This window comes from Apium graveolens, unplaced genomic scaffold, assembly GCF_009905375.1.
Source record: "Apium graveolens cultivar Ventura unplaced genomic scaffold, ASM990537v1 ctg69, whole genome shotgun sequence".
Taxonomy (NCBI): domain Eukaryota; kingdom Viridiplantae; phylum Streptophyta; class Magnoliopsida; order Apiales; family Apiaceae; genus Apium; species Apium graveolens.
In genome coordinates, this window is record NW_027419876.1 from 34,319 (window position 1) to 44,833 (window position 10,515).

Genomic DNA, 10,515 nt, shown 5'->3' on the forward strand with positions numbered 1-10,515 from the left:
AGTCATTTTTAAAATATATCAAGTTAGAGACGGGCCATAGTTCAAGGAGAAGACGACAAGAGACTTTTAGCACAATTCAACAAAGGCGAAGACGATCTAGTTTATTCTTGTGAATCTTTGTTTTGATTTTTAATTTGGATTCTTATTTCTTATTTTCCTGAACCTATACGCTTGTTTGTACATGGTTTTATTTATTCATATAAAGACTACGTTTGATATATCATGTTTTCATCGGAATCCATGTTGATGATGAGTCTGATTATGGGCTAATCGTTATCGTGGGGTTTTAACGGATGTACTTATGGATTTCTTTAGTTAATTTATTTCAATATCTTGGTGTGTGGTGATTGATTGATATCCTAGTATTGGTTATGCTTATTCGTCTTATGTGTGTAGCTAACATATAAGATAACGTGTTAATCTCTATTGAAGCGAAAGTAAATATAGAGATTTAGAACTTGCCATGCTAGCATAGGTTCATGTAATTGTTATGCATGATTCGTAGGTAATTTTAACCATCTTACTTGCCCTATGTAATCACTATAGATAACTTGTGCATTAAACCGTTATGTTTTCAATTCTTATAGACATATAAGGACTAAGCATAATTGGTGTCTATTCAACTTCTATCTCTTTTGTGGATGCTTGGTAGAAGGGTATTCGTATAACGAAAGTTGGTGTTTACTAGTTTCGTGTTATCTGATTAGTTTTCATCACCATTGCATGCTAAGGTTAAGAACAATGACTTTGAATGAAGTAGTAATGAAGTTAGAATCCCATGTTTGTCTCATATAAGTAATTCAACCTCAATTCTCTTAGTTAATTCTATTTAGTATAATCTCTTAGTTTAATCAAAACCCAATTTGTTATTTATCTTAGCATTGAGCGATAACCATACATTGTTGTATAGGTGCATAAATTGAACTTAACCTAAACCAGTCTATGTTGGAACGAATCTGATTTATATGTTATACTACTTGCGAATGCGTATACTTGCGTGAATTTTAGCGCGTGTTTTCGCCCTAACAAGTTTTTGGCGCCGCTTCCGGGAACTGCAGTTTTAATTTATAGTTTATGTGCTTTCCATCAGTGGTCGTTAAAGTTCATTGACTCGGACATTGTTACTTATTTATTCCTTGTCTGGTTTCGGGTACTCTAGCGAGGGTATATGCATACGCGTTCACGTACTCGTAAGAGAACACTGGATAAAGATGAGGAAGAACTTGTGGTAGTTCGTAGGGAAGTTTTTGAGGAAGAAAAGAAGTTATAGGAAGAAGAAAAAGTTGAAGAGCCAATTATAGTATCTATGGGTGATCAAGCAGAAAATCTGAAGGCTTTGATGGACTATTCTAAGCCTAAGATTAATGACATTCAGTCTAGCATCATCAGACCAGCCATCAGGGCTAACATTTTTGAGATTAAGTCGAGCACGATTCAGATGATACAGAACTCAGTTCAGTTTGGGGGTTCTCCTAATAAAGACCCCAACATGCACATCAGGGATTTCATCGAGATCTGCGACACTTTCAAATTCAACGATGTGACTGAGGATGCTATTAAGCTACGACTCTTCCCATTCTCTCTGAGGGACAAAGCTAAGTTCTGGTTACATTCTCTACCAGCAAGGTCTATCACCACTTGGGAAGATCTTGCTCAAAAGTTTCTCACTAAATTCTTCCCCATGGCGAAGACTGCAGCAATCAGAAATGCTCTTACTCAGTTTGCTCAACAAACTGGAGAATCTCTGTGTGAAGCTTGGGATTGATATAAGGAGATGTTAAGGAAGTGCCCACACTATGGCATGCCTGATTGGATGATTATCAACTATTTCTATAATGGATTGGGTGCTACTTCTAGACCCACGCTTGATGCAGCATCAGGAGGAGCCTTGTGGGCTAAGAGCTACGATGAAGCTTATGAACTTATTGAACTGATGGATACTAATGAGTAACAGAATCCATCCCAGAGACTGACTCAGGGAAAAGTAGCAGGAATTCTGGAGGTGGACGCAGCAACTACTATCGTTACCCAACTTAAGGCTTTCACAATGAGAGTGGACACTTTGGCTAATTATGGAGTTAATCAAATCACTAGTGTCTGTGAGCTTTGTGCTGGTGCCCATGAGACTGATCAGTGCACAATTTCTAGTGAATCAGCTCAGTTTATGAGGAACTTTCAGCGATCGCAGCAACCTGTGCCAGCCACCTATCATCCTAACAACCGCAATCATCCTAATTTCAGTTGGAGCAACGCTCAGAATGCGGTTCAACAGCCTTATCAGCAGTATCCAGCTAAGCAGTACAACCCCCCTGGTTTTCAGTAACCGCAGTTTGCACCAAGACAACAACTCCAGCTGTAACAAGCTAATGAAAAATCTGAATTAGAGGAGTTGAAACTTGTGTGCAATAGTCAAGCTATTTCTATCAAGACCTTGGAAAATCAGATTGGGCAAATTGCCAATGTCTTGCTAAATCGTCAACCTGGTACATTGCCTAGTGACACTGAAGTGCCAGGAAAGAAGGAAGCTAAGGAGCAGGTAAAGGCAATCACTTTGAGGTCTGAGAAGGTTGCGAATCCCGTACAAACTGAAGAGTTAACTAAAGAAACTGGGGCTGAGAAAGAAGCAAAGTAGAAGGATGAAGATGTGGAACCAAGGAAGACTACTGTTGAGCACACTCCTCCTGATGGTAATACGGGGGAGAAACAGATCTATTCTTCACCGCCTTTTTCCTAAGCGGCTGCAGAAGAAAAAGCTGGACAAGCAATTTGAGAAGTTTCTGGAGGTGTTCAAGAAACTTCATATCAACATACCTTTCGCTGAGGCTCTCGAGCAGATGCCTAGTTATGTAAAGTTTATGAAAGGTATTCTCTCTCGAAAAGTGAAGCTAGATGATTTAGAGACTGTCGCTCTCTACTGTTGTGCTGCAGCAGAAGTTGCCTCCAAAGCTTAAAGATCCGGGAAGCTTTACTATTCCATGTACTATTGGAAAAGTGTCTTTTGACAGATGCTTATGTGACTTGGGAGCTAGCATCAATCTGATGCCTTTTTCAATCTTCAAGCAGTTGGATCTACCTGATCCTAAACCGACGTATATGACTTTGCAGTTGGCCGACCGTTCTATTACACATTCGCGAGGTATTGTGGAGGATGTCTTGGTCAAGGTTGATAAACTCATATTTCCTGCTAATTTTTTAATTCTTGATTTCAAAGAGGATAAGAAGATTACCATAATCTTGGGAAGACCTTTCTTGGAAACTGGCCGAACCTTGATTGATGTGCAGAAGGGTGAGCTTACAATTTGAGTGCTGGATCAGGATGTTACCTTTAATGTGTTTAATGCTATGAAATTTCCTACTGATAATGAGGAGTGCTTAAAAGTGGAGTTGGTCGATTCGGTGGTCACATCGGAACTTGATCAATTGCTAAGGTCTGATGCCTTAGAAAAAGCCTTATTAGGGAATTTAGATAGTGAAGATGATGAAGGTGAAGAACAATTGCAATATTTGAATGCTTCTCCCTGGAAGAGGAAGATTAATATGCCTTTTGAATCTCTTGGAATAGAGGAATTGAAAAAATCGCCTAAACACCTCAAGCCTTCTATTGAGGAAGCCCCATATCTTGAGCTTAAGCCTTTACCTGAGCATTTGAGGTATATGTTTTTAGGTGATGCATCTACTCTGCCTGTTATTATTACATCTAACCATTCAGGTAGTGATGAGGAAAAGCTTTTGAGGATTCTGAGAGAGTTCAAGTCGGCAATTAGATGGACTATAGCAGATATCAAGGGGATCAGCCCTTCTTACTGTATGCATAAAATTTTTCTAGAGGAAGGTAGCAAGCCTAAAGTTGAGCATCAAAGAAGACTTAATCCTATTATGAAGGAAGTAGTGAAGAAGGAAATTCTGAAGTGGCTAGATGCAGGGATCATCTATCATATCTCTAATAGTTCATGGGTAAGCCCGGTTCAATGTGTACTAAAGAAAGGTAGAATTACTGTGGTAGCAAATGAAAAGAATGAGCTTATCCCTACCAGAACAGACACGGGGTGGAGGGTCTGCATGGACTATCAGAAGCTGAATAACGCCACTAGGAAGGACCACTTTCCATTTCCCTTCATTAATCAGATGCTTGACAGGTTGGCCGGTCATGAGTATTAATGTCTTTTGGATGGCTATTCGAGTTACAATCAGATTTTTATCGCTCCAGAAGATCAGGAGAAGACTACCTTCACTTGTCCATTTGGTACTTTCTCCTTCAGACGAGTTTCTTTTGGTCTGTGTGGTGCACCAGCCACATTTCAGAGATGTATGATGGCCATCTTTTCTGACATGATTGGCCAGAATGTGGAGGTGTTCATGGATGACTTCTCAGTCTTTGGCGATTTTTTTGATGAATGCTTGCAGAATCTGGGACACATTCTCAAGAGGTGTGTTGAGACCAATCTGGTTCTCAATTGGGAGAAATGTCATTTTATGGTGCGTCAGAGCATTATTCTTGGGCACAAGGTATCTAATAAAGGCCTAGAGATGGACAAGGCCAAGGTGGGGGTCATTGAGAATCTTCCTCCACCAATTTCAGTTAATTCACAGTTTTCTTGGTCATGCGGGTTTCTACAGGCGTTTCATCAAAGATTTCTTGAAAATTTCAAAGCCTTTGTGCAGTCTGTTAGAGAAAGATGTTCCTTTTAAATTCGATGACGAGTGCCTTGCAGCTTTTGAGACATTAAAGAAGAGTCTAATTATGGCACCTGTCATAATTGCACCTGATTGGAATGAGCATTTTGAGATGATGTGTGATGCAAGTGACTATGCAGTTGGAGCAGTTCTTGGGCAGAGAAAGAACAATATATTTCATGTGGTCTACTATGCTAGTAAGACTCTAAATGGTGCTCAACTGAATTACACAACTATAAAGAAAGAACTTTTGACTATTGTCTATGGTTTTGAGAAATTTCGATCTTATCTACTTGGGACTAAGGTGACAGTTTTCACTGATCACGCCGCCATTCGATATCTCGTCTCAAAGAAGGACTCAAAGCCTAGATTGATTCGATGGGTTCTTTTGCTCCAAGAATTTGAACTAGAAATCAAGGACAGAAAAGGAACTGAAAATCAAGTTGTTGATCATCATTAGCGTTTAGAGAATCCTAATGCTACTTCAGTGGACAAGACATTGATAAATGAGTCATTTCCCAACGAGCAGCTGTTTGGAGTGCAAGAAGAAGAACCGTGGTTTGTAGACATTGTGAACTACATTATGAGTAATATCATGCCTCCCGACTTATCTTATGCTCAAAGGAAGAAGTTTCTTTATGAGGTGAAGTGGTATATGTGGGATGATCCATTTCTTTTTCGCCAAGGAGCTGACCAAATCATCAGGAGATGTATTCCTTACAGCAAAACAGGGGGGATCTTTTGAGATTTCCACTCAACGGCTTATGGAGGACATTATGGCGGAGAAAAGACAGCAGCTCGTGTTTTTCAAGTAGGTTTCTTTTGGCCAACATTGTTTAAAGATGGTCATCAGTTCGTTTTGAAATGTGATCGATGTCAACGTGTGGGTAATATGTCTAAAAGGGATGAGATGCCTCTTAATGTGCTTCTCGAGGTTAAGGTCTTCGATATTTGGGGAATTGACTTCATGGAGCCATTTGTCTCGTCTTGTAACAATCAGTATATCTTGTTAGAAGTTGATTATGTGTCAAAATTGGTTGAAGTCAAGGTGTTGCCAACAAACAATGCGATAGTGGTGCTTAATTTTCTGCACAAGCAGATATTCACAAGGTTTGGAACTCCAAGAGTCATAATCAGTGATGAGGGGTCGCATTTTTGCAATCTCAAGTTCACTACTATGATGAAAAGGTAAAATGTGAATCATCGCATCGATACGGCTTATCATCCTCAGACAAATGGTCAAGCTGAGGTATCTAACAGAGAGATCAAGCGCATTTTGGAGAAAGTGGTATGTCCATCAAGGAAGGATTGGTCTTTGAAGCTTGATGAAGTTGTTTGGGCGTATAGAACAGCATATAAGACTCCATTGGGAATGTCGCCGTTTCAGTTGGTTTATGGTAAAGGGTGTCATTTGCCTGTGGAGCTCGAGCATAAAGCATATTAGGCTTTGAAGAAATTAAATCTGGACTTCGATGCAGCTGGAAAGAAGAGGATGCTTCAGTTAAATGAACTTGACGAGTTTCGACTTCAAGCTTATGAGAACAACAAGATGTATAAGGAGAAAATCAAGAGGTGGCACGATAGGGGTCTAGTGCTCAAGAAATTTGTGCTAAGACAACAAGTTCTTTCATTCAACTCTCGTCTCCATCTTTTTCCTGGAAAGTTGAAGTCAAGATGGTCAGGGCCCTTCATAATCAAAACTGTGTTTCCACATTGAGCAGTGGAAATTTTTGAGAATGATCTGGGACAAGCATTCAAGGTAAATGGTCAACGGCTAAAGCATTATTATGGTGACACGGCAACCCGTGAGGTGATTAGTGCCGTTTTATTGTCCAATTGATCTCAAGATTCTACGTCGAGCTAGTGACATAAGAAGAAGCGCTTCTTGGGAGGCAACCAAAGTTTTTTGTACATTAGTAAGTAGAGGAAGCAAAAAGAAAAGAGAAAATCACAAAAAAATCAAAAAAATGGAAAAATTCAGGTCTGACTAGAGCGTGGGCGCGCCATTTACACGGAAACACCGCGTGCCCGCGCTGTTACAGCGCGCGGCCGCACCGGTTTGGCAGAAGTAGCGCGCGCCCTCGCCGTCCCTGAAGGGTTTTTAGCATATAAACGCAACGAAAACATAAATTTAAATCTAAAAAAAACCGAAACCCTCCGTAGGATCCATGCGAAAAATAATATTTAATTCGTAGTTCAGTATATTTACCTTAAGAAGCTTTATGTTAATGGAAGGATGAAGGTCTTTAATAGCGATCCAAGAACGATGAACGGAAATCCCTAGCAGCTGCTCCTCAAGTGTGAAGCACTCCACCTGTTACGGCCTCAACCCCGGGGTCAGGAGTTGACGTCACTAAACATAATTACTCAAAAATATAAACAACAGAATTATTATTAGAATATATTAACTTGACCCCAAACCAAGATCCGATCCAGGTTCAAGTATAATTCAGATTCTTATTATTACAAACTCTTTATTCACTATCTATGACACACTAACTTTATTCAGCAACTCCTCAGACCTCATGGCCTGATACAAACTACCTCAGAGGAGCCGGGTCCAGAAGGGGCGGGAACATGGGTCGGTCTGACTGATCTTCTAGGCATCTGCGAAATGTACATAACAGTTTGCAAGGGTGAGCATAATCGCTCAGCAGTACCAAATATGAATAACAGATTAAAACAGTAATGTAACAATAATGGGAACAGAGCTGTAATCATGATATCAACATTTCATAATGATAATCAAAGTAACTGGATATCACTAATTAGCATGCTTTGTGAAAACAACATTATAGTGTGCTGCGTAATACCAGAGTCCAATTTTAGCATGCTAACCATTTTATAAAACCGCTGTATCAGTCAATCATGCTTTCATATAATTTACAAATCCCAATCAAATACATAGCGGATATGTGAAGATAGCTGATCAGGCTATCAACACCAGACGGCTCTAACTGCCATCCCATTTACCTGTTCCGGAACTCAGAGACTAGCTAGGTCTCTGACCTGCTGGACTAATCGGTTTTATAATGCGCGCAACCGAATTAGCCTCTTACGCCACCTCAATAGGCCTACTCTAGCCCCAATGTATCCCATATCTGACCGTTTTATCCAGTTTTCAAAAACACTTGTACCTATCTCATTTTCAAAATCATTTATTTAGCCAGCACACATATAAAATCTGTTTCGCAAATCATTCCATTTGAGACAGGTACCTTTCGAAGTTACTTTTCCCCAAAACAATTCGAAAACAATGATTTTATAACTACAGGGGATACGTAACTTAAAACATTTATGTTCCATCACGAGAATAAAACATTTAGCTATTCATATACACTGAACCATAAAAGAATGGTCAGGGGTACTTGCCTTGCAACGCTTTACAAACCCTAATAGCTTTCACGCTGACTTTGATCCTGGAACAACTCGACGGGGATCTACAATTACAGAATACCCTAATTAGTTATACCGACATGCTTGATATCCTCAAATCCTAATAACCAAAATCCGACAAACCGACTCGTATTAATATTATACACATAATCATGCAATTATATTTCTCGAACATAAATAGGGATATCACGTAAAACATAATTATGTATAATTACAAATATATTTTTAGAAAATTTTGGCAGCAACTTCTTTGTTAGTCCCTTAACAATATAGCAAGAATTACAGAAGAGGGGTTGAATGGAATTCTTGAACCTTTTTCTTGAAATAAAAATGTTCAACTCGATTATGGATATATTTGTTTTGATTAGCACAATGCGGAATGTAAACTTGAATGAATCAAAACATAAGTAATTAAAAACAAGAGTCTTTAAAAACTTTCTGGTGGATTTAAACAATTCCACCAGAGATATATTTAATATATCGAGAGGACTCTGTGTGCAGAAATGCTCACAGCTGCTTACACAAAATAGAACTGCTAAGAACACAGGAAATGCTAAAGATAGTGCTTACAAAGATTTCTATGTTGTTGTTTCTTAGCTATCTCAGTTATTTTTCTATTTGCTACTCTCTTGGTTTATATATTACCAAGATTACAAAGTCAAAAAGACTGAACAAATATAAAGTCTAACAGTCTTGATCTTTGCTGCTTTTCGTCCTCTATTACCCAGTTAATGGGCTTCCACAGTGTGTTTGTATCCAACTCAACGGCTGTGTGTCAGCTTTCACTGTTCAACTGATGTTTGAATTCTTGATATGATCATCCGTCGACTTTCAGATCATCCGTCGATGACTTGATTGATCATCCGTCGACTGCTATGTTAAACATCCGTTGATAGTCATTTGATCATCTGTCGAAGCTTTGTTAATCATCCGTTGGTAGCTATTTTGGCACTTGACTTCATTTCACTTATACAGAATTACAAGACATTGCTTATGTACAGTTAATCAACCTATTCTGCATATCTAGTTAAAGTCAACATGACTTATATGCTACTTCAGATTCTATACAAAGGTGCATACAACACTGTGCTACAAACTTATTATTACATAAGCTACTCACTCGATGGATAATAAGTTAATCATCCGTCGGGACTATAATGAGTTATCCGTCGGGACTATAATTCTTATCCATCGAGTGCTACTTTATTTCACTAAGCAAAATCTACTTAGATGTTTTGTTTAGGTAATCATCAAGTACACAACATATTCACAACAATCTCCCCCAATTTATGTCTACTGGAATTGTAGCCATAAATTAAGAGATACTTGATGATAACAAAACATCCTAAACATATACCTTTAAAGATAAGTAGATAAAACTGAAAGTGCTTCAATTTAAACAAAAATGTACAAGGTTTGGCTCACAGTCAGTTCAAGATGCTCCTCTAGTCTGAGCAGATTTTTCTAGATTCTTGAAGGTCTGGATCTTCTTCCAAGCTTTCTGTTGTTTTCTTCAATTTGATTCTGGAGCTGTCTGTGGAATTCTAATTCATCAGATTCTGAGAGATCTAACATTTCTTGCATTTCCAAGAGAGTCTCATTGCTAGAGATACTCAATTGGTCTTCTAATCTGAAGAATCTTCTCACACCCTTGTCATCCATGAATTCCATCAGACAGTAGGGCCTTAGATGCACTCTTCTCCCTGTGTATGGGATGATAAGAGTTTTGGGTAGTGCATCTTTGGCTCTAACACTCCTTAGCTCTTCAATCTTCTTCAATACTAATCTTCTTGTAGTTACATTGAACCCAAAGTTTTTCTTGATGGATGAGTAGACTTTGATCAACACAGCTTGGCTTTCTTGAAGTATCCTGTGAAGAGGCCACTGAATCTCTCTTCCCCCTTTGTACTTGAACACCAACCTTTCAGGTAGGTTTCTGTATGCATCAATTGCCCTTACCTCATCCAGCTCCTCCAGATAGAGGTTTAGATCTGAGAATTCTTTGATGTCACACAAGTACAAGTAGTCTCCCCTGTTGACCTTGGGTTGAGCTTTGACTACTGACTTGGATTTGAGAGGTGGTAGCTTCACTTTCTTGACTGCCCTTGATTTTTTCCTTCTTGGCTTAGTAAGAATTGGCAAGTTAAAGTCAGGAATTGGTAATTTATCCCACTCTATTGGCTCATCCTTTGGCACAATAGGCTCTCCATGTATGTTCCTGTAAGGGTCCACCACCCTTATGTCTTCAAACACCATAGAGGGCTTTGATGCTTAAGTTTCAGCTTGAGTGGATTCCTTTGGAAATTGATCTTCCAATTCCTTGTCAACAACATCCAACTTTCTTTTTGTTCTTTTAGCCAGTTCTTTCTTTCTTGGGGATTTCTTCTATTTTTCAATCTTCTTCTCTGATTCAGCAACTTGAGATGGTTGAGAGGGAATTTGTTG

General features: G+C 39.0%; 1 non-coding gene across 1 annotated transcript; it reads right to left on the reverse strand.

Annotated features, from left to right (window-relative positions):
* Positions 1 to 1,696: 1,696 nt before the first annotated feature.
* LOC141703634 (small nucleolar RNA R71) lies at positions 1,697 to 1,803 on the reverse strand. Its single transcript, XR_012567621.1, has one exon. It is a non-coding gene; the product is annotated as a small nucleolar RNA R71 (small nucleolar RNA).
* Positions 1,804 to 10,515: the final 8,712 nt, after the last annotated feature.